Raw genomic sequence first — 24,326 nt, 5'->3', positions numbered from 1 at the left:
AAATCTCTTAAGCACCTGCTAGCTATTTAACAGAGACAGTTAACCCAATACTAATTATTCAAACAACCTTCTGTTCTACAGTGGAGCTCAGCAATTGTTATAGGTAGTAGACTTAAAAACCCAACATTTAAATTACTATAATACTTCAGAAAGAAGTGACAAATCTTCATGGACACTGTTAAACTGCAACAAGTGATTGCAATAATGAGTGTATGTTTACTATGTAATTACTGTCTTTCTAAATCCCAAGGAAACAGTATGTGAAGTAAAGTATTATGTAAAGTATTAATTCAATTTTTAAAAATTATCTGAATGCATACTGAGTTATAAGCCCCTAAAAACTCTTACCTACATTTCAAATATGTGTGTTTGACTTAACCAGCTTATAACACAATAAAGCCAATCATTATGAACTGCTGACTATAAAAAAATCCAGTCTGTTAAATTATTTTTATTATGACAATTACAATAATTTCTTTCATGGGGCATGCTACTAGTTGTGCAGGCCATGATCTGAATAAGAAACAGTGTCAGTTGAAATACTGATGCAGCAACATTCATCTGCAATTCCACACACGTGCACTTTGGGCTTCAAGTACTGTACAAGATATGCTTGAAGCTGAAACCCTGAAGATGGTTTAAGTTCACCATCAGCTTAACTGATTTGATGATTATTAAGTATTTACTGTGATAGAGACAAAAACCCCCAGCAAGGTTTTCTACTTGGCTAAATCATACACATGGTTTCTGCAGCTTCGTATTTATAACTGCTTCTCTTTGAAGAATCTCTGAAATAGCCTGAGTTCTCAGGTAAAACTTCTGGAAACTTGTGAGAACCTACTCATCCTTCTGGTGCTTTTCTGGACTTATCATTATAATTAAGCCATTTCTAAGCAGTCTTGAAAGGAGAACAGCCATGGCAGCTGCTCTCTCTTGCCCAATCGCTGGGGAGAAAAATGTATGGAATGTGTTTAACTAATGCAGTTGAGCAAAACCCACTTCATCATCTTGAATTACTTATTTGTAATGAGTTACTTGTTCAACACTGGCCAAAACAAAGTTTATCCACTTACAAAGAACTGATCAAGTCAGAACTCTTAGAATTCAGTTGCAATACTGTTAATCTCTTATTGTTCATTCAGAAAGTTAAGAGAAAGGAAGCTGATTTTAATTCATTTAACAGAAACCCAAAGACAAGATTGTTCTGTTATTACAAAAGCTTCAAAGATTTTCTGCCAGTCCTGTTTCCTCTCCAGCTGGGAATAAAGTTTTCTTCCCTATTAATACAAGTCAATCATTCTCTGCCTCAAATTCATCTTTGAAGTTTCCAGTGATCTCAATTTTCCTTTAATGAACACAGATTTCTTTTTAGTACATAAGAATTCCTTCTTATTACAGGATATTTTAATTCATATTTGTTGGTTAAGGTTAGAAAAGTTGAACAGTAAGTTTCATATGAAAAGTACTAAAAATACTGGGAATGATGGATTATACCTATACACACATGATGGTCAATGGATGTTATCCTGGCACTTTCAAGAAGACAGTCATGTTCTGCAGTTACAAAATACCTATTTTTCTTGGAATTTGGATACTGTACACTGTGTTGTGAGGTGATGTGCCATATTTTCACCAAAATCCTTTGAAAGGTCAGCAAGAAAAGTTGTCTGACACAAGTAACAGAGAACAAGAGCCAGTTATTCCACACAACAATCATTTAACCTCACAAATTAGAGCAACAAAGTAATTAATTTCCATAAAGCCAAGCACCGAAGACCTCGCAGTAATCTTGTCTCTGGAATTCAATTTTAACATGAGAACATACTAGCACATGGAAGAGTGCCAGTATTTTGGTTTATACTACAAAGGTGGTTACAGAGATACCTGTTGTCATAAACAACCAGTTTGATTAGCAGTTTAATGGGCAGACTGTCCTCACTATGTCTATCCTCATCACCCTGAGCCTTTACACACTCTCTCCAAACTCTCCTCTGGAAAGAGCAAGTCTGCCTTATTTTAATCTGATATTAGTCTTCAAGTATAAATAATACATGGAGATGAGCTAAAATGTCTCATTGATTAAAATTCTACACTGTGAGCTTGTCACATTTCAATGTGCAAATTGCTTCTGTCTGGCCTGCATTCAGAAGTCAGTCATCTAAATATATATACACACTTGCTTGATTTTAAGTTTAGTATCACAGCTGAACCACAGATTAGAATCAGAAGAGATTTTTCCCTACAATGAATTTTTAAGTAATGATGGATCTGGTCAACTGATTACCTAATGAGATGACTGTATTACATGTTGTGGCTGCCTTCACACAGCTGTGAAGAGCTCAGCCAAGCCTTGGGTAGAAAGCTAAGCTAAGCCTTAGGTTCTCTCATGGTTTGCAGCACTTAAACTATAGCTATAGTCCTCAGAGGGGCCAAGAAATCAGCAAAATGGAAAGGCCATGGATACCAAATTTGCATAGTAATAGCTTTTTACATGTTTACAAGCAATTCTTAAACATCCAATGTATCTAGGTAGTCTCCTTGGGAAGCAAACACAAAAGTCAGCTCTAGTAAGAGCAAGGTTTAATTATTTGTCCTCACATATTTATGATTAGTACTGCAGAGTCTGTACATAAAGGTGGTCAAAGAATTATGATGTTACCCTGCCACATGCTCAAAATTTTTGGATTTCAAAGTCATATACACAATATTCAAAGACTGAAATGTCCCCCTTGAAAGCAGTGGTCAGACTTGCATAGGCACCTTTAGAGAAAAGGGATGTTAGAGAATCTACACATTTGCTATGAACAACTTGTTTCTTAAAAGCACCTCAGAATGCTAAGTTATTTCAAAGCAACTTCTGCTATTTGAAAGCTATATGTCCATAAAAGCTCTTCTTTTTAGTAGTTTGCTTTTATTTGCAGGTCAGATAACCAAATTACTTTCTAGACTAAGAAAGTATCCTATAAAGTCAATAATTCAACATATGGAGACATAAACTCAACAGAAAAAATACAGCCCTGCCTTGACCAGAATCATATTTAAATATAGTGCTGTGTGAAGAATCTTCTCTCAGGAAGGCACACTGATTGAAACATGACAATGGAAGTAACGGCATTAATGGTCACCAGCAAAAGAAAAGGCAGGAAAAAAATGCACGTAAACCACTGTCATGCTTTCTGCCAAGAGCAGAAGGAAAGGATTGCAGAAACATTCAGTTCTGCCCAGTGTTTTTCAGTGTATTAGTGCTAGGACCAAATCTTTTATTGCTTAACTTGTTATAAGTTTGGAACAGCTGACATTGTCTTTAACTGGTGAACATAAGGCAAAGATTGGTAAGGTCTCCATGCTTACCTCATAAAAAATAAAAAAGCACCACAAAATCACACAGCAATAGCAAAGAACTACAAGATGCAATTCTAATAAGAATGAAGGTTATTAAAATGAAATAATATTTGAAGTATTATTTTCTATGGCTTAATCTTTTAAAAAATGCCCATTTTTGCTTTTTCAATTTTATTTTATGCTGCCAAACTGACAGTTTTAAAGAAAATCTGGTACCTGCAAAGACATCTTTCCAAATGAGAACTTTAAAAACATTTATTTAACTCGTTAGAAAATTTGTTATTTAGTTATCATTGCATGATTATATAATGAAAGGAGTAGAAGCTACTCAAAACAGAAGTAATATATTGCAGTAGATCTGTTTGTGAAAAAATCTAACTTATAATACCTGTAGCCCAAAACCACATATGCACAGCAATCCATAAACAAACAAACAAACAGAAAAAAGGCAGATAAATGTCTGCTGGTAATTTCAGATTATACATGACACATTCTGGCATGTGCATCATATTGATATGCACAACAATTTCATGTTTATCCATTTAGCTGTATGCAGTGGGTGACAGTGCAGAAAGCAAGAACCATTTCAGAAAGGCAAATTGCATGGAAATAAAGTCTTTTTCAATTGCCCAGCATTTTCTGAGGGCCAAGGCCATGCACTCTGACAGACAGCTATAAGGATGGAAGGACTGATCTGTAGCAGTGCACACACGCTGCATTGACCCAGGTTATTAAGATAATGATAGAGTAGCTATTTCAACATTTTGGATGAACGAATAACCTGGATTTTCCACAGCAGTAGAAAATACTAAGAAGAAAAGGGTAAGTAACCTCACAGTAAACTGACAAATCACATAGCTATAAAGGAGTTTTGGCAGGCAGTTGTCACCTCCATAACTTTGTCTTCATTGCCAGTCATCAAGACACAAATCAAAGATACATAAAAGAATTAAAGTAATTTGTAGAAGATGAGTGTATGCCTTTGTTGGAGTTCATAGGAATGACTTGAATCCATCACATCTTACAGGAAATGGCAAATCTTGAAAAAAGGTAGTAATTTGATTTTTATTTGTAAATCCTTCTTGCATGTTGCACAATTCTGCTAAGATTAAACAAGACTTTGTTTCATGAAAGCTATATACTCTTCAAAACACCAAATGGTATCTAGCCTGCAAAATTATCACAGTTTATCCCCAGGAATTGGATCCCACAGAAGGAAAAAAACCTCAATAAGTGACAGCAGTCCATGCAGAATCCCTGTGAAACTAGTCCTTTAACAGCAACACATTCCTCTAGTTTTCTAGAAGCTTCAAAACCTGTCTGATCTGAATTTATTTTATGGACCTGATAGGAAAGCCTTCCTCTCCCTGCACTTCTGTGAATAAGCAGAATACTTTCAATAATACAAGTGTTTTAAACCCTGCTTTACATGTGATGAAAGGTTAACCTCACCAGAAGCCCAGTTTTGAAACAGGGCTTGAAACAGGCAACACAGCATGCTGTAACAAAAGGAAAGAAAAACAAAATATTGGATGTTTTCCTTCAAAATAGAAGAAAGTACTGCAAAGGCTCTTTCAAGAGGTGAGCTAAAACATGCCCTTACCCTTCCTAAGGTTGTGAGGGAAGTCTGTGACAGTGTGGCCAGACATGGATATGTTCATTTGCCTCCAGAGGCTATTGCATCTGCTACAGGTGCAATAGCCTCTGGAAGTTCCTATAAGCAGCATGCTCTCTGTTGATGTGAATATATAATCTGTATCATTTTGGTGAAGTTGTTAGTGAGATAACCACAAACAGCAGTCTCCTAGCCCTACCATAATGTAGTGTGGGAATATGAGTCCAAGTAGTTAATGCCTGGTGGCAGAAGCCACCCTATACTGTCAATCCCACCCATCTGCTGGAGGTTGCAATCTCTGGAAAAGGATGGCCAGCATATTTCAGCACAAGTTAGCATACCAGGCTGTGAACTGCGATGAGGGGGAAGTCGACTTTCATTTCCTTCAGCCATCCCTGCTAAAGAAACATCGCTGACAGCTGGAACAGTAACTCTTTAAATCAATTCAGCGTGAAATTCCAGAGCACTTCTCTTGGTGCCCTCTAAAACTGGATGGCTTTAATCAGCAGCTGGCTGAGTTACTGTAAGTAGATAGGCAAGGTGGCATGCTTGGTGTTCCCTCCTGTTATCTCTTTATGCAGCAGCGTCTGCAGGAGACCAAGTATTCATTAACTCCTGCCACAGCTAGCCAACAAATGCTTCCTGCCGCTTTCTTGCAAGGGGCTGGCCAGCTCTTTAATCTTTTCTTCTAGAAAAGAAGGATGATTAACAAAACACCCTGTAAATATGCACAATTCAAGCTCTTTTTTCACTGCCAGGTGAAGACTAGCACTCCAGTCTAATTGCTCAGCAGCACATGGTTAACACTGCTGCAGAACTTAGCATCTTTCCCATAAAATATCTGGAAAGGTTTTCAAGCATTCAGACTGAGCTGCTGTACAACGTTAGAATAACATGCAACCCTACTGGAGTCTGAAGCACTGTCTCTGTGAAATATTTTTCAGCACAGGAGGTTCTACAAAAGAAACAAACTATCACATCCCCAAAGTGATATACTTCCATTTTTTCTTCTCCCATAGTGATACAGCAGACTTACATTTTCCCTGAAATAATTTTTCAAAGTTTTGTTGAGTTTAATTAACCAGATGAGGTAAAAGAATGTTCCTTAAAATCCCTTTTACTGCGAGACATAGGCATTTACAGCAGTCAGTGACTTGTGGAAGCTGTTACTGTGAGATACAGAATTACTGAGCTGAAGAATAATGCTTGCCACAGACTCAGCTTTAATATTGGAGGGTGAGGGATCACCTGTGCTGACAACGTCTGCACTCAGCATGACTAGGAAATAGGAATAGCTTCTCTAGCATCCATCCATTTTTGCAGATTATAAAACAAATGCTTTTATGAGCACTGGGATAAATGAAATTTGTTTTCTAAACCAATTTGTCCTCTTCTGCTTGACTGTCTCTTTCAACAGAGTTTCTTAAAAGTAAAGCATATTCCTCAAAGAACCCACATTGAAAAACACACGAGAGAGGCACAAAGAGATTAATGTGGTTTCTCTACAGGATGGGTTTCACTGAGTTTGCATCTCGGTGGATACCCAAGAAGGAATGTTTTGGGCACAGCTCTGAGTCAGCTGACACAGGTGATCTACACCATCAGGCAGAGGGACCTTCTCTGTTCCTTAGCCTGCACAGTGCAGTCTCACATCCTCCTTGTAGCTGGCCCTAAGAAGTGAACTGATTTGACTCCCTAATCTAGCAAAAATCTCGTTTACTTTGGATTGGTGCAGTCTGGCTGCACAACAGCTGAGTTGGCTCACTGTGAAGACCGGCAATCTGCAGAGGCAAAAAAGGGAAGAATGGGGACAGCACCCCTGCTTTGGCCAGTAGGAGTCAGTAGGGGAAGGTGGCTGAGAGGAAGCCAGAACTAAAATGGAGATCACCAAGCTTTCCTGACCAAGCTAAAAAGGTCTAATAAAACATTTATTACAGTACCCAAGGCAAACCTGTAACGTCCTTTCTAAGCATACACCCAAATCAGGAAAACCTCAATGGTTCAGTGGAGGTTGATAATTCTCCTTTCAATTCTCTCATCTTTGTCTTCCCAGCACAGCCAAAGAGGGGTTAGAGCACACACTGCTCTGTGCACTGCAAAATGGCCTCAGCACTGACAAAGAAGCAGAAAGTCAGGGATGGGCTCTCCGGACATCTTCCAGGAATGCTTTCCTCTCAGACAGGCCAGTCTCAGGGCCAACAAACCCCTGGCAAACATGAAGCTTTTTGACTGGACCTACTGAATAATGTGTCTAAGGAGGATGTGCAGGGTCTTGCTGTGGGAGCAGCTTGGGGGCGGGAGCCCTGTGAAAGCCCAGATGTGGTGAACAGCTGTAGGATCCAGCTCACTTAGAGCTTACAATTTTGTTTCCAACTTAAGCTGGATCAAAACCAAGTCATTTGTCAGCAAAATGTAAACCACTGTCTCACCACATTTGTGGGCACACAAATAGCCACACTGTTCCTGTGCCTTCCTCCAGGGCTTTCTAACCTATGCAGGGCCAAATAAGTGCTCCCCTCTCCCCACCGGCTTCACAAGAGCTAATGTGGGAGGACTGGCTCAAAGACAAACCCCTGGGGGAAGGGCTGCACTTCCCCTGGGCAGTTGGACTGTGTGATTTTGGATAATACTATCTCCTATGCTAAAAGAATCACATCAACCCACCATGCTGAGGGACCACCGGGTTTTAAAATGCTTCCCAAAACCTTCTCAAATGGCTTTTTGGAACACAAAAAGACCTGAAGAATCATAGAACATCATCCTACATGTTGTTCTAGATTATTACTTCCTTTTGTGATCTGAATTAGACCCAAAGGTTATTTATTTATTTTCCAAATTGTTATGGGGATAGAAGCCTTCTGTCATCCAGACTCTTAAAATTAGAGGCACCATGGATAAATTAAACAGGTATGAAGGTATGATTTTAATAGCAATTTTTTTTTAAAAAAAGCAGGTATTGATACATTAAAACTTAATAGCTCTTTTCAAGACATTGCATTTCATAATCAAAGCCTCCTTAGAATTTTCATTAAAAAATGAAATTGCTGATCCAACAAACCATAACAGCTGCAAATTGGGTCTGAAAATAAATACTTATGCATAAAAACCTACTTATTAATATTCTGATGAGGCTGAGACATGTATTCGAATGAAGAAAAGGCACTCCACAAATTAAAAAACCACCCAATACAAACAGAAAAAACTATTGACTTTCATGCGAGAATACTCAAGTGGCTGAAAAACTTATCTCAAAGGTGGCCATTAATGGTGAAAGAGACTTATCAAATTGGATAACTTGTTTCTTTTTAGCACTGAGGTTGGGAAAAAAACTAGGGAAAAAAGATTCCAAGAAAGGTATCACTATACCCTGTAGAAAAAACACACAAAATAAAAAAACAACACTACAGTTTTCTATACTCATGAAATTGAGATCTTGACTGCACCAAACCTGTTAATAGGATGCCTGGAGACAAGAAAGCAAGAAATATTTTCTCACTCTCGTCAGGACCAGCCTTTTAAAACACTATTTATGAAAAGTCAAGCTTGACTACCCAGTAGGGTTCTCCTCTCAGGATCCCTCCAGCCCAGGACAGCCCCTTTGCTGGAGAGCTGCACCACATCCTCCTGACCCAATGAGACTGCGGTAAAACATTGTGCCCCAGGGAATCCTCAGGAATTAATTTCCTTTCCTTCTTCTACAAGATAACCAGAGCTATGCACTTCAGCCTTCCCACCTGAATTGGCAGGTTCTGGAAGTGCAGCAGCACCTGCAAACATCACCATGGCAAATCAGCAGCCATAGCCCAGAGGGAGGTGCTTGCCCCCACCTCCTCCATGGTCTCTCCACAGAAGTGCAGCACCAAGGGGCACCAGGCACCCACCTAAGGGGGCTGCGGGAGGAAGAGAATGGAGGACAAACAGGAGATAAGCAGGGTCCTCATGGTCTTGCCAAAGCAAGAGCCCAAGCTACCCAATGCGAAGGAGGAGGGAAGTTGTGTGGTAGATGTAGACTCCCAAGCAGCTTGGGACTTCTGGGGCAGGACAGAGACTCTTTCTCTGCCCTCAGGTCTGAAGGGACAAGAGTGGTTCTGTGATCAACGGCCTGGGATGAGGAGCAAACTCCATGAGGTGGGGGTTCAAGAGCCATAAGGCCTTAAGGAAGTATGACCACCACAAAGAGGGGCTCGGATAACAGTGGTTGGAGATTCCCTTCTCTAGGGCTCAAATGCACCCATCTACGGATGCAAGATGCTGTCATGGGAGATAGTTTATTTGTGGGGTGCCAAATTTGGGATGATGAAAAACTGAAGCTCGCTATCCTATAGCTACAACTACCACCCCTTGCTGCTCATCCATGTAGACAGTGGTGATACTGCCATGCTAGGCCTGGAATTGAAGAATCACAGAACTCTATAGGTAAAGGCTGGAGTCCAGGCAATGCTCTCCTTGATCCAAAATGCAAAAGGGAAAAGTGCAGGTAGGAGTGCAGAATTCCTGCCAATCCATGTCTGGCTGCATGATGACTAGTATCTCAGGTATATCAGAGATGTGGCTTTTATGACCATGGAACTCTCTTGAGCAACAGAAACTATGAGAGAGATCCTCCTACAAAAAGAGAACAATGCAGAATTGCTGCCCTTTACAGAAAAGGAACACTCAAATGTGTGGAGCTCATTTATGGGATGGACAATAGCCTGGGTGAATGGTTGTGGGCTGACATTAAAAGAGAGACCAGTGAGGGTGGCACTGTGATGGGAGGTTATTGCAGACCACACAGTGAAGAAATTGATGAAGTCTTCTGTAAACAACTCTAGGAAGTCTCTAGACCACAGACCCTAGTTCTCAAGGGAGATTTCAACCTCTCTGAACTCAAAGAGGCAGCCCACAACAGATATCTGGAAGGTGGCAGGGACAACTTCTTAACACAAATGCTAGATGGGCCCCAAGGGATGACACTCTTGTGGTGGTTCTTTTGATTATCGTGGTATGTCTTAGTGAGATGAATTAGTATCCAGTAATATGCATATATAAAAGAAATATCAAATATATATATACTGACACAGTTAGAACAACAATACTACATTTTCCATACACACAACTTGTTTCTTGCCTTCAAATAACTTCCATGCATATTCCAGAAATGTGCTTTAAATCATATGCACGGGTACACACAGGGAGTAAGAGATTCTTAAACTGAGTGCAAAATAAAGGCACTTTCTTTTTTCAAAAGCTGCCATCTTATCTTCCAATTATCTGTTTCAAGGCCAACAAATCAGACCATGTCACACAGCAAAAGAAAAACCTCTATTCATTACTTAGTCATGTAACTTCAGTATGTAATACAAATAGCAAAACTATCCCCTTTTCAAAGGCTTCAAACCAGTCATTAGTGCAAGCATTGCTTTAAAATCAGAGAAGGTCACAAACAGCAAACAAACTACATCTTCTGTAACATATTGAGCCCTCATTGTTAGAAAACACAGCTGTTAAGCATTACCTGAAGTAATTTAGCTATGGAACTCAAGTAGTTTAAATTAGCCAAGTCCTCAAATAGACTTGCACACCCTCTAATCATGACATGGAGTATCAGAGGGTTCTCAGGGTTGGTAATCTACATAATTTCCCACTTGTAGTCAAGATACTCAGACCTTATTTGAAGTAGTTTTTATTATTATTGGCATTTCTTTAAAAGAACACCTTTCTGCCAACAGGCACAAGAAAACCCTAGCTAATGTTTTCATATGTAAAGCCAAATAACACATGTTCATTGGACAGCAACTGCCTCTCTTTTGAGGTATCTTCACAAGCTAGAGTGACTTGCCTCTGGAGAGTAAGACATGAAACAGATGCAAAACACACAACCATGTGCAGTGTCAGCAGTTACCTGGTGGGAACAGGGCAGACCCCGCAAAGGGAGCCCTGCAAACTGGCTGTTCAGGCAATGCACCTGCAACAGCTGGGGCTCACTGCCAGAAACATCCACTACACTCTCTGCAGGCCTGCTACCTCCTGCTTTTAAGCAGTTCCCCAGAAAAGCCAGCGTTTATTAGGAGGTTTAATTCCACTGTAGTGGTGTCCAGGTTTGCATTAGAAAGTTTGATGGTGTCAAAAGGCAACAAGAGATTGCATGATCAGACAGACAATGCTGGGACAGATAAGGCTGTTTCCCACTCTGCTTGCCCAACACAAATTTCAAATACTGGAATTCCATGGATAGTATTAAATACACATCAGACTGAACAACATGAGTTCCACTACCTAAAATTCCACCCAAAAGCCAGCCACTGGATGACAGCAGGTCTCATTTAAAATCATTTTTATGGAGACCAAATCTATGATTTGATCTCAGCTTCAAAGACTGATTTGATCTCAACTTCAAAGATTATACATTACTTTGACAGAAAATGAAGGTCCAGAGAAAATACCAAAATGCAACCTTCTGAATTGTTTCTCCAAAATTAAGGGATTTATTGGCTGACTACAATGCAAGAGATGAAGCAGATTTGAGAACAGCCAGAAGAACATACTAGAACTGAATTAATTATGGATTTACTTGGGAGAGAAAGAAAATACTTGAAAAGCTCATTTTCACTTGAGCTACTTGGGAGATATGTGTATTGCAGTGGGATCCATTTTTCTCCTGCTGGGAGAGCGTCAGTAGAAGTCCCACCACATTCTTGGAAAATACCACCATGAATCAGGAAGGAACAAGCCTGGAGTTTCACTAGTTCAATGTTTTTTTGTTATTGCTGCTGAGTCTGAAGGCAGGCTTCAAGGCAAATTAAAGACTTAAATACTTTTTTTTTTCAAAATAGAGAGACACCTTTGAAAGCAAGAGAGGCAAATTACAGCTAGGGCCCACAGGGAAACTCAGTTCCTTCAGCACTAAAGGGAACAATACATCTTTGTGCAATGGAGACAGATTTCATCAGTCTGCTTTGGAGGAGAGCACAGCTATCTCTTACACCATGGCACTGAGCTTTACAGCCTTACTCCATGGAAGGGATCCTCAGTGCTGATGGAGGCATTTTCAGTCCTTCCTCTTCTTCCACAGGGATTAGTTCCTACACCTTCCACACCTCTGCTACAAGTGACCCCTCTTGCCATGGCAGTGCTTCAGAGATATTGGAACAAAGGCATACAGGCATCTCAACAGACAGATGAGGCTGAAGGCTCACAGCAAGGTCCTGGCAGCACTCTCTGCTTACACTGCTGATGTGCCCTTGCTCCACAGCCCATCATCAGCTGGGCTGCATGAAAGCAACTCAACTCACAAAAAGGCTGCCAAAAGTAAGGGGAAAAAGCCCAGGCTGGATCAGTTCTGTGAAATACTAATAAAAGAGTTTAAAGGAAGGATATGTGTCTTTATGGTTTTGTCTCACACACACAGACAGACACAGGACAAGAATTTGGTCCCTCAAAAAAGCAATTTGAGTTGGTGGTGAACTTCACTGGGGACAGAGAAGAAATCCAAAAAGCTGAAAATTCTCCCTCTGGTTTTGCTGATGAAGGATACAGAAAGTTATCAAATTCCTCATTTTGCAAGTACCACCACATAGTGGCCTTCCAACTCACAATGCTTCATGAATCACAGAATCTTTAAGGTTAGGGAAAAAACCTCTACAATCACCAAGTGTAACCATTAACCCAGCACCACTGCATCCACCACTAAACTCTATTGCCAAGTGCAACATCCACATGCCTTTTGAATACTTCTAGGGATAGTGATTTTCCTGGGCAGTCTGTTACAATACCTGATCGCACTTTCAGTGGATAATTTATTCCCAATATCCAATCTAAACCCTCTCTGGTACAATCTGAGGTAATTTCCTCTCAATCTGGCAGTTGCTACCTGACTGAAGAAACTGACAATCCAATGAATTACCTCCTCTTCTAAGTCCATATTCATGCATGCCTGTATCATGCCAGAAGAGCACTCTAGTCTAAGTACACTATAAGAAGATCAACAGACCCTTTTGCACCTTTACCCTGACTTAATTCTCTGTTAATGACTGCATTTGTTGTTATCTTGAGGTTCTCCAGACAGCATCAGTTGGATGTTTTGTGGATTAGCTTCTCATAGCACCAAGTTTTGTGTTCAGGCACAGCCACACACTTGCTGTACTCCACCCACTGAGGTCTATACTGAGGTGAGCTCAGTGCTCATCTTCTCGAAAATACTCTGTGTTCTCTGAAGATTCAGAGAGCAAATTATGGCCACCAGCTGTGACAAATCCTCCTGGAACCCATAACCACATACCACAGCTAAGAACGCACATGACAACACAACCCTCAGTTTGAAGTACACACTTCCTTGACTATGTTCTTACCCAACTTATTCAAGCACAGACCAGGAGAAAAGAGTTGCCATAATACAAGTCACAAGCACTAGTCACAACTTGTAGCCAGACACCATCTCCCAGCTTCAATTCCACCAGCTGGAGCAGTGACTGTGTTCAGCAGAGTGCAGAGTAATATCCAGGCTCCTGTGGATATTACCAACCTTCAACGCTTCCAGCAGAGCTATTTGGAGGATGCTGCCTCCCTTGCCTGTATCTGCCAAAACCAGCCAGGTATGTGGAGACCTATCCCTGGTAATTCTGACCAGATGACAGAGTTGTCAGAAGAGGGCCTGTCAAAAGATCTGCCCAACAGCTCTTAATGTCAACTCTTGTGTCTCAAGGATAAGAGAAGAATAAAAGCAAAACTAGATATTCACCTCCCTGACCAAAGGGGAGCAGCTCTCACCATCAGCTAGGGAATGCTGGAGCACAAGATGTGTTGTATCTTCAAGCAGTAATGGAAGGGAACAACTGCAAAATCAATGAAGTGCAGGAAAGAGCTGAACTGACTGTGTGTTCTGACAGAGCAACTGAGGCATGACACCTTCCCTAGAGCAGCATGAGGAGGCTGTACCTTATACCAGCTTCCTCAGGTAGACCACAAATATATGAGTGGTTGTGGAAGCTACCCTTTCTAACTGGAAGAGTTGTGGGGGGAAAGCAGTGTAGAGAAGGCACAGGGTACAGAAAAAAATAGAATTTATTTTTTACTAAAGCCGAGTAGTCCTGTATACTAGTAGTCCAGTCATGAACAACTTTCCCCAAAAAATTGCCCAAACTGCTTCTAGACCAATCCTGTTCTCTCTCCAAATATTTTTACTTCTTAAGGCAATGCCCCTGGCCCCCTGTAAGAGGAAAAACTGCTGGTGCCACAAAACACGTAAGTAGTAGAGTGGTGAGGAAGTGATTAAAACCAGAACAAGTGCATGCACTTGGGGAGAAAGTGTTCACTGCTTACAGCCCAGAGAGGGTCATAAGAGACAGTGGCACATATCCAAAGAAATGATAAATGGATTTGGCATGTGAATTAAGTTCTTGGTAAAATCCCATGAAGACTTTTTCTGGCTTTTATTACTATGTGTGCACAAATCCAAAACACACATGCTGTATTGACTTAATCCACAACCACAGTGCTTTTATGTGTTCATTTTTGCTCAGTTCTGAGGTCTCGTAGCTTCCTCTTTTTTCCTGCAGAAGTAAAAACCTTCTCCCTTTTTTTCAAGCAAAACTCTTCCTGAAAAATAATTCCATTTACCCAGAAATGGTTCCCAGCCTTTACACTTGGTGAGCAGAAAGCACTAAGCTCTGCGAAGGATTTAGACTGCCAGAGTTCTGGGGAGAGAGCACTGCAGTGCTTAGGCTCATTTCTCACACACCATCACAATGGTCGGTCCACACAGCATGATGAGTATGTGCAGTGCTCCTCTGCTTCCCTACTCTGTGGTTTCCGTTTCTAAATGGATGACTCTAACTATAAATGTAAAATAGGTTTGAAAAATAAGCTTATCCAGGGCAAATGGAAAACCAAAATCATCAACTTTGTAAAATGAAAGGTTCTACTAAAAATAACTGTGGTATTTCTGCTTTTGCCAAAACCAGTATTTTCAAATAAGCTGGGGACTAATATATCTCAGTGGCCACTTCCTGACCTTGAAGACAGATAGCAACAGTCTCCTTTTCCTTCAACCAAAAACCAGCAGAATGAAATTACTATGTGCGAACAATTTAACTCCTCCATGATAAGCCCACCAATGGCACTAAGAAGACAGGCAAGAATCACACCAAATATAGACCAGTGTTCTTTGGAAGACCCATTAAGAGCAGCTGAGAAATTGGATAGGCAGAAGGACTGGAAAAGACTGAAGAGAGGACCAAGTAGCAGAGACTCTTCTGAAGCCTCAGGGGAAGTGCTGGAGGGATGGGGAATTAAAAGCTCCTTAACTACTAGGAGATTATAGCAACAGAGAAGCAACAGCTTTCCCCTCTGAGCACTTGGAATACAAGGGAATAATAACACTTTCAGGCATCTACTGGCAAGGCAAAATTCACAGCAGCATTTAGTCCTCAGACATGGGTCAAGAATGACAGCACAGCATTAGCTCCCCAAACATCTGCCTCCTGGGAGAGTCAGTGGTGTGCCACCCAGCTCCCTCAGAGGTGGGAAAATTGCTGCTCTCCTCCTTCTTGTCTGTTTTTTATTCCACTCTGTAGTTTTGTCACACTCAGAAACTGCCAAAATCCCAAGAACTTTCAAGATGGAACTCAGAAGCTTAAGAAAAACAAAGGAAAGCTTCAGTCTCCGTGGCTCAACTGTTATGCCAAAGCGCATTTTAGGTAATTTTAAAAACTTACTAGCTCCAGAAGGGTGTCAAAAATGAAACCTCATAACTTGATAGTTAAAATATAACAGTTTGACTATTTATGCAACAGGAAAAAATAGTTTCCTCAAAGCATTTGTTCCATGGGTCACATGAAAAGAAAGGGCAAAGACTTTTTTATTAGTATTTGGTAACAAATGTTAAAAGAAGTCAAATACCTAATTATCTTATTTGAAGAGAGGAACAGCTGGTATGTTTCAGTGAAGATAAACGTCCAGAGTCTATCCTTGCTGTGTGAGAGTTGATCTTTTTTCTTCACAGGCTTTTCTGAAATTAGCCATTGCCTTACTTGGCAGCAGAAGAGGAAGCTACTGCTAAGCAGCAAGTAATTAATTCTTAAGTTCCAAGAAAGGTAATATTAAATATGCTTATCTATATATTTTTCTGAATTATGTATGCATGGGAAGATAGGAATTGTGATAGGGAAGGGAGGGAATGGTACAATATTCCTCTATTTTAGAGCTTTTTTTCAGAAAATTTGCTAAACAACACAAATTTAAAAAAAAAATCCCTGCTAGTAAGATGAGCTGTCACACTTTCTGGAGAAGAGTATAAATGAGCATTTTAAAGCAGAAGACTTTGCAGACACAGATTGTGTTTTCCACATCAACTGCAACTTTTCCTTTTGTAATTTATACTGTAATTTGAAAATGCCAATTGAAGGGTTATGCAAGCTTCTGCTGTGAAACAAAAACTGGAAGGTACTTCTACATTTCTCTCTAAATTAAGATGAAGCAAAGAGATGAAAAATATTCTAATTAATGGAATTTCTAAAAAGCCTTCTTTTCAATGAAATCGTACAGTGGCTTCCTTCTGTGATCAGCTTTATATTCTTAATTGAATATCTCAGCTTGTTTTTTTCCTACTGATCAAAAGCATCCCCATCCAGGTCCTCCATGTTCATGCACTGATCTTTCAGATGCCAATCTGCAGCGCCCAAATCAAAGTTGCTAGCAGGAGCAGCTCCTATGCACGCATGGCTTTTGAAGATGGCTGAGTGAATCCCCCTCACTCCCAGTGCTCCTCTTGGAGGTTACACACCCAGCACCCTCTCTTACAGGACTGCTGGAGTACACTCTGTGCTTTCCTGTAATGTCCACTCAAGCAGCCAGTAGTAGGGACTCCAGTGGTAAAGGTCCCCCCTTACCTCCTCATGCCACAAGCCAGGATTTTGCACATCTGCCCTCTGAGAGCCAAGCAGAGGTCGCTGCCTGCCTTGTCTCCCTTGTTCTTCACACCATCTCTCCTCCTTTCTGCAGAAGGCTGTCACACTTTGGTTCCCATCCGTGCCTCGTGGCTCCTGCTGGAAGCACAGGCCCAGTGGAGAGTGTAATGCAGCCAGCAGTGTGAGCAGCTGCCTCCTACACATGCCTGCCAGCAGACAGAGGTGAGGAGCCAAGAATGTGTGTGCATAGAGGCACATATGGTACCACTCTCCTTCCCATTGTCCTCCCTGGCCAGCTAGGTCAGAAGTCAGCAGCAGGGGTGCCAGCAGGGCTTGAATGGGGCACAGCAGGATCGGGGGCTCGGGGCCAAGGGAGCTGCAAGAGGCAGCATTTCCTGGCTCCCATGGGGGTCCCCCAGACACAAGGCATGATGGCCCCCAACAGCATGATGTCTCTTCAAGGGACAAGATTTCTCAACTCTTGAGTTTACAGGCAAAGCCTTTATGGGTCAGCCTCTCATTTGAGAAAGCAAAACCTGGCATAGCCCTCTGAAGAGACTGCCAACCTACAGCTGCTAATTTATGAATTACTAATTCATAAATGTAGAGCTTTGGGGAGGTTTCTTTGTCAGAAAAGCAGCACAGACTGTCTCTTTCTGACAAGCAGAAGCAGTACAGCAGGGAGTTAGTGGAGTTACGAGACACACCCCACTCCCTGGTCTCCAGCACTCATATGTGTGGGCTTTAAGTATTTTTTTTCTTTTTTTTTTTTCTACAGTGATTCAGAGGCAGCACTCAGCTGCCTGACCTGCTTGACTTAGGACTACTACAGCATCTCATGAATATCAATCCTCTCCCACCCTATTCACCTTCATCACATGAACATCAAAGCCTCTCCCAAAGTGCTTGGGAGGGAAAGTTAACATTTACTACTGTATATTAAATGTGAACTGGATACACATCAGTTCACCTTTGCTTTTACATACAAGTCAGAAGGTTGAATCATACTGGGACAGGACTGACCTACTCAGGTTTTGCTCAAGTTATTGAGGTTGCCTAGTTATTCCTTTTAAGCCAGACTCTTAAAGAGTCTGGCAGACAAGGCTGCAGGGGAGCTTCAATGTTTCTGAAAATCTCATTAGGCATCTAGCTGTAACCTGAACCCACAGCCTTAGCGTACAAGTATTTGACCTTTCATTACTAGACCCATGTTCTGCAGAGGAGATGCTATTGTGAGAGCTCAGCTCTGTCTCCTGTGAACATTCTCAAACAGCTACACTACACATCCTGAGGTACTGAGAAACTCCTGCATTGCAAGGAAGAGAGGACAACATAGAAGATTTAAAGAGGGCTTCTTTCAGCTTCTAGTACCTGGGATTAGATATACAATCAGTCTGGGTTCAGAAAAAAATTGGACACTTCCTTATGCTTAGACCCATTTATTCAGAATTAACTGCATGTCTCTGTATTCAACTGAGACATCTTCTGCACAGCCAGTCCCTCTGCCAGCAGCTAACTAAGCCTCAAGGATGGAGGCAAAGAAGAGAGAAAGAAGCAAGCTGCATTTTTGCCTTGTCTGCCAGACTTCTCCCTAGGCCTGAAACCTAACTTGCAAAGAATGAGTTTACTTAACATGAACATTTTTAAGGCACAGTACAGCAAATGCTGGTCCCCAGCCCTGCAGCAGCAGCTTCTGCTAGGGCAGATGTAGAGATCATAAAACCAAGGGAGGAAAAAAAAGTAAATAAAAATCTTGATTCCTTACATTCTTGATTCCAACAAGGCAGTGTAAGAGCACAACAGGATTCTGAACTGCATATTTGTATTTTCCATGCTAGAGGCAAACAAACCACCCTAGACACTGACTCCTTAACACTCAGGAGAGACTATAAGCAAAACTCGCCCATCACTGGCACAATCCCCCAACTTTTAACAGTCAGTTTATTTAAAACCTGCAAGCTAGATTTGTGCCTTCTGCACAGAGAGGTCTAGTATGCCAAGTTGCAATCCAAAGTGACTCTTACTACCAGACTATAAACCCCAGAAAATAGGGCTAAGAGTTCATTATGAAGCTGGTGACAGACTCCTAATTATAGTGGTGCTATCAAGCATGATAAAGGCTGGTTGGTTTTATTATAGTCTCATCCAAAGACTTGTTGGATGCTGGATTAGCTCATCTTTTCATTCCTGTTGAACTGCCATATGTTTCTTTTTCTCCTTTATGTAGCATTTGGCAGGAGTTATTTGTCAGCATTTAGAAAAAGAAAACATGTCTCCAGAAACTTCATTTCTAGTTCTTTCCCTGCAAAGGTTCTTGTTTTACCTGTTAAAACTTTAGAAATTGCATTTTCCTGTCTAAGCCAAACTGGATGAGAAAAAGTTACCATTAAAACATGAAATATAGACAGTCTTAAACTGTCCTGATCACAATACTGCAGCATAACATCTCAGTATACTTTAAAGGAACAGATACCTCCATAAAAAGCTGTCTCTCTCTCCCTCCCCTTCCACATCAATTCTGCCCGATTTCATATCCACTTCAAATATCTGCAAGTAAATCAGAGCAAAATGCAGCATTTTACTAACAGATTTGATTATTTATTCATCACTACCACCTACCAGCATTGTTGCAAAGATCTAAGTTACACAGAACAAGTCACAGGAATAAAAACAATATTAATTCAGGCTTTTTTTAAAAGCCTCTTGTTTGCAGCTGTAAATCCACTGAATGTCACAAGCTTAGCTAATATGCCATAGGAGAAAGGATTTAATTGCTTCTAATGCCAGATATGAGAGAGTTGGGAAGAACTAAGCAGCACCTGTATGGAGGCAAACCTGGAAACCAGAACAGTACTGTGGCTGGACAGAAAAGAGAGCTCCAACAGCCATTTCTTGACTTCATAAACTTTGGAGAAAAACTGAAGCAATGGCAGAGCTTCACAGAGATAGCCAGAGGAGAGGCAGATTATTTCACCTGTGCATCAAAACATGCCAGAAAAGGTGGAGTAGGTGACACCATCAGCTTTAAATATGGAGCAGAATTCAGCAACAGATAAGGATTTTACTGACCCATGTCCTTTGAATCAGACACACTTAAAGCATCACTTCCCACTGCCCTTCTTCTCCTCCTTCAGCTTTCTCTTTAGTAAGAGCACTTCTGATATGGTAAACAAGGTGTTCTTCTGAAGGCATCTCCTGTGAGTGACATACCCCCCCAAACAAATGTCATGGGCTCATCTCCAGACAGAAGAAACACAGTTTATTTCAGAGGAAAAAAAAAAAAGAAATGGCCTTGAAAAGGCACAAAAAGTGACCTAGGGGCAAGATGATGAGAACTAATAGAGCACTTGTGAGAAAGGGAAGGTCACCTGTCACAGTTGCTATTCAGCTCTGCTAAGTGGTTTTATTGATGGGTCATTAAAGGATTCTCATCCACCTTCTGCCTCAAAGTGGTTTTATAAAACAGACAATCAGAAAAAAAAGAAAACAAACAAAATTGCCTTAGGTTTAAATTGTCTTAGCCTGATATCATTATGCACCAGAAGTGCATAATGAAGGTATGAATTTTAATTAAATTTTATTTTTAAATTTAAGTGCAGTCTTCCTGCAGCCATGCCTCATCACCAAATGAAAGTTCATGTCTTTGGATAGTTGAACCCTGCCATAATCCAGTTTGCCTGAAAATAAGTAGTATAATTGATTTCAGGCTTCTCTGAGCCCTTTAGTGTAGGCTTTCGGCTGCCCCACCACTTGCAGGTGTAGATATGTAGTAGATAAAGATTAATGCTTGTGTGCCAACCCAGAGATGCTGAGCCTGCCAATTTTAGCAGCTCAGCAAAACAAGCTGTGAGATGCTCCCACAATTTCGATGTAAGTAGGCCAATAGAAAACTGAATGAATAAGACCATTCTGATGGCTAGGCCATTGCTACTGTAAGCAGAGGACTGGCAGCATAGTTAAAAGCAGACAGACTTCTTTGCTTTCCCTTTTTTTTTCCCTTCAGACACTCTAAGTGAGTGCTGTAGGGAGGGACTGAAATTTCACCAGCACCTGCAGTAACACGCAGGAGTGAGTAGCACTCAGCTTCAACAGTGTCTTTATAGAATACCAAAGAATAGCTATAGAGTCACTGTTACTGGTGAAAAACCTACAGTGTGAACAAGAGTAAAAGTAATTTCAGTGTTGATTGCCTGTAGAGTTCTATGATAAATAATGTGATTTTTGCCATTATATCCAGAAAAAAACCCCAAAAAACTATTGACAAGCACTAGCAATAAATTTGATTTTTGGCTTGCATTTTGCAGCTTAACAGACGACGGTTACAAGGAATGTAGTAAACTAACTGCTACTGTGAACAGCATATAGGTGCATACACCTCTGTTACCTATAGGGACCTCTACATAACTTATACACACCTTAAAGCTCTCAAAGGCACTCAAAAGTTGTCTTGCAAACAATAATGCATTCTGCCCCATTTAAATCTGTCGTCCCCCTCCTTTGTGTGGCCCAGGCTCAGTCAAGGGCCATAGGGATTTGGGCACCTCGTGCCCCCAGTGTCTGTGCACAGAGCCAGGCTCCCGGCGCTGGGTAGGAACCAGTTTCCCCTCTCTGCAGGCCAGACTTGCACAGCCCACAGACATCACATCTATGGGCAAATTAGCTGCCATGAATTAAAGAGCTGCAGGCTGATGTTAACTGAAATGTTTTCAGAACTTGCACGTCAACCTGTTTTGGTCAATATTCAGAGAAAAGGCAAAAGCATCTGTGACAGCAACTCCCCTCTGCTGCCAAATCCTGCCTCTGAGCTGTTAAAAGAAAAGGTCACTTAAATTTAACAGGACTAACAAGGTATTTTCTCAGTCCTCTTTCTTGGAAACAGCTGAGCTGCTCTGGCTAAATGCTGTTTTTTCTTTTTAAACAATAATAACAGAATATTCAGCAAGAGGCAGACACCAAGTTAAAGAAATCTCAATGCAAGCTTTTAAAAACTGGCAAACTTGTAAGTGGCTGAAAATAGTGTCTTATAATGGGAAGTGTCAAACAACCTTGATAATAGACAGCATTACCAGTCTGCTCTGTAATTCAAAATTATGTTTTATTATAGTGTTAAATATGCCTAAGCTCCATTTACCAAATCCACCACTGCCAGCCCAAGAGCAGCTGCTGGCCGATGGCAAATTAATAAGTTGTAGTTTTCCTGGTGTAGACAAGAGGATAGTTGTTTCTGGCTTTCAGCAGTTGGAGCAGGTTCATCTCAGCAGTTTTTATAGAGCTGAGCATGTCGGCATAAGGCCATTAACATATTTCTCAGGTGGCTCCCTGCAGTAACAAGGTGGCCCGAACATATGAGAAGTAAGATCAAGCCATGTTTTCCAGAAGCTGGTGTAAATGTAGTCAGCGGGTGATTTTGAAGAAAGTACTACAAAGTACACACATTCCAGAGTTTTTGCTATTTTGGAAAACTAATTATAACTCCAGTTGAAACTCAGAAAGCCCAGGGCCTTTACTGTATCACAGGATGAGATTTTTATGGTCAAGTTCAGAAAGGGGTCTGGGGACATTTCTTCTGACGCAAATTAAGAAATGGTCTGGTTCTGTATTTCCTTCAGGAGAATGAATGGCCATTACAGAGCCAAACCATGAAGACCATCAATCTTTTCCTGCAAAAGATGAGCCACATGAGTTCCCAGCCTAAAAGACTGACACTTTTCAAAAATTCAGAAGTTTTTAATGGCCTCCAAGAAGCTCTTCAGATAAATCATGCAAAAGGGCTTTTTCCAAGGTGCCAGAATCACATGACACCAACCAACCTTTCACCACCGAGGGCCAGTCTGTAAGAAAAGCTGCCAATTCCAAGTCTAAAGTTGAAACTGCAGCTCACGTTGTTCCTATGGAATAAAAAAAAAGAGGGAATGGACATGACACCCTTCCTAGGCTGCATGCCCTGGGGAAGCCAGATTTTGGCATCACAACAACCCTGGAAGCAATCCACTACCTTGGGTGTGCCAGAGAGCAGCTGCCCAGCGCCAGCGGTACAGAGGATAACACTTCACATGAGGATAGACAGGAGAGCATGAAAGATGAGTAGCTGCTGTCAGCACTGGGCTGGGCACCCACTGGCATCTCTCCCAGACAAGTCGCAGCAGGGAGCTGAGGCAGTTGCTGGCACAGCATCACAGTGACACAAACATGACCATATCCCCTTCTCCTCGTCTCCCAGTTAACTCCCTCAGACACTTTCACACTTTATTCTTCCCTCCACAAATCAAATGGCCCCTCTTAGGAGCCAAGGTTGAGGCATTGTGATGATTTGGGGCTGTGGCACATAAGATCCCAGGGGAACCAGGGCTGGACCATGGCATTCAACCTTCCATTTCTATGTCTCCAAAGTGAGACTAGCGGTCCTCCCTGGCACAGAGTTACAACTACACATTTTTGAAACTTCAAAATATCCACATATAACATTAAAGGATCCAGAGAAAGATCCTGCTAGCAGTATATAAAAGCAAAAAGAATGGATTCAAATCTACCGTGCTGCTCAGCACAGCTGTTCAGTCAACTGCGCCTTTCACCCTGGGGATGTCAGGAGGTGCATCCCTGGGTAGTGAGACACAAATCACTGCAAACACAGGCAGGCGCTGCCCCAAAGGAGGTGAGTGCTGGTTTCATCATACTGGCACACAGGGCCAGGGGCCAGTTTCCAACTACTGGTAGTGCTGGCTCCTTTTTTACCTGGTACATGCACAAGTTGAAATGCAAAGTGGGCACTGGATGTTTTTCAGAGAGATTAAATAATCTTTTGATCTTGAGAACAGAGGGCAGCATCTTCAGAGGCTGCATGTGCATCTTTTTCTGATTATCAAATCCCTTTGAGGTATCTTAGAGAGGACATGCTCAAAACACCTCAAGTCTCAGGCTGTTTGGCTAATCTAGATGGCAGAAGTCTTGTCTGTATTCAGCAGAAGTATGATTTGTTTCTTCAACACCTCTTACAGCCTCTCAGCTACATTTCCCTCATCTCAGGAGTAAACTCTACTTCTCTGATTCTTTTTCTATGTCTTCCAAAAGCAGAATCTTTTACTAACCAATTCTTGTGCCACTGGTCCCAAAGGATCAGCTCAACATCTCTATGGCTTCAGAGCCACTTGTTGCAGGACTCCTGTATACTCTGAAAAGCATCCAGAACAGCTGAGATTTTAATTCTCAGTCCACCAGGGCCAAGGTGAGAGGCTACTGAACTCTCAAATGATCCAATATGGAAGAGTGAGGAGAAGGGAAAAACAAGATGTTTTCTCATAGGAGGTAATGGGGATCCATAGACCAGTAGATCTTGGACTAAAAACCAAGACTCTCCTACAAGAAGGAAGGAGTAGAAAAACATTTTTACAAATTGTACCACTACGATTGTTGCCATCTTATTTCAAAGCTCCCACACCTTCTCAGTGATTTCTCATGGGCATCTCCTCACAGCACTGACTCCTTCT

At 41.3% G+C, this 24,326-nt stretch overlaps 1 protein-coding gene across 10 annotated transcripts in view; it reads right to left on the bottom strand.

The window, feature by feature from the left end:
• PLXNB2 (plexin B2) overlaps positions 1-24,326 on the bottom strand; it is a 250,888-nt gene that overhangs the window by 187,168 nt on the left and 39,394 nt on the right. Inside the window, exon 1 of one of the 10 annotated variants that reach the window (XM_074539983.1) lies at positions 19,316-19,336. The exons of the other annotated variants lie outside the window; for them this stretch is intronic. The gene's annotated coding sequence lies outside the window, so the exon portion shown is untranslated. Of the gene's footprint in view, positions 1-19,315; positions 19,337-24,326 lie in introns of those variants that run through there. 10 annotated transcript variants of the gene reach the window in all.

Source organism: Zonotrichia albicollis, chromosome 4, assembly GCF_047830755.1.
Source record: "Zonotrichia albicollis isolate bZonAlb1 chromosome 4, bZonAlb1.hap1, whole genome shotgun sequence".
Classification (NCBI taxonomy): Eukaryota; Metazoa; Chordata; class Aves; order Passeriformes; family Passerellidae; genus Zonotrichia; species Zonotrichia albicollis.
Note: the sequence above shows the minus strand (reverse complement) of the source record. Positions and strands in the feature narration are given on the sequence as shown.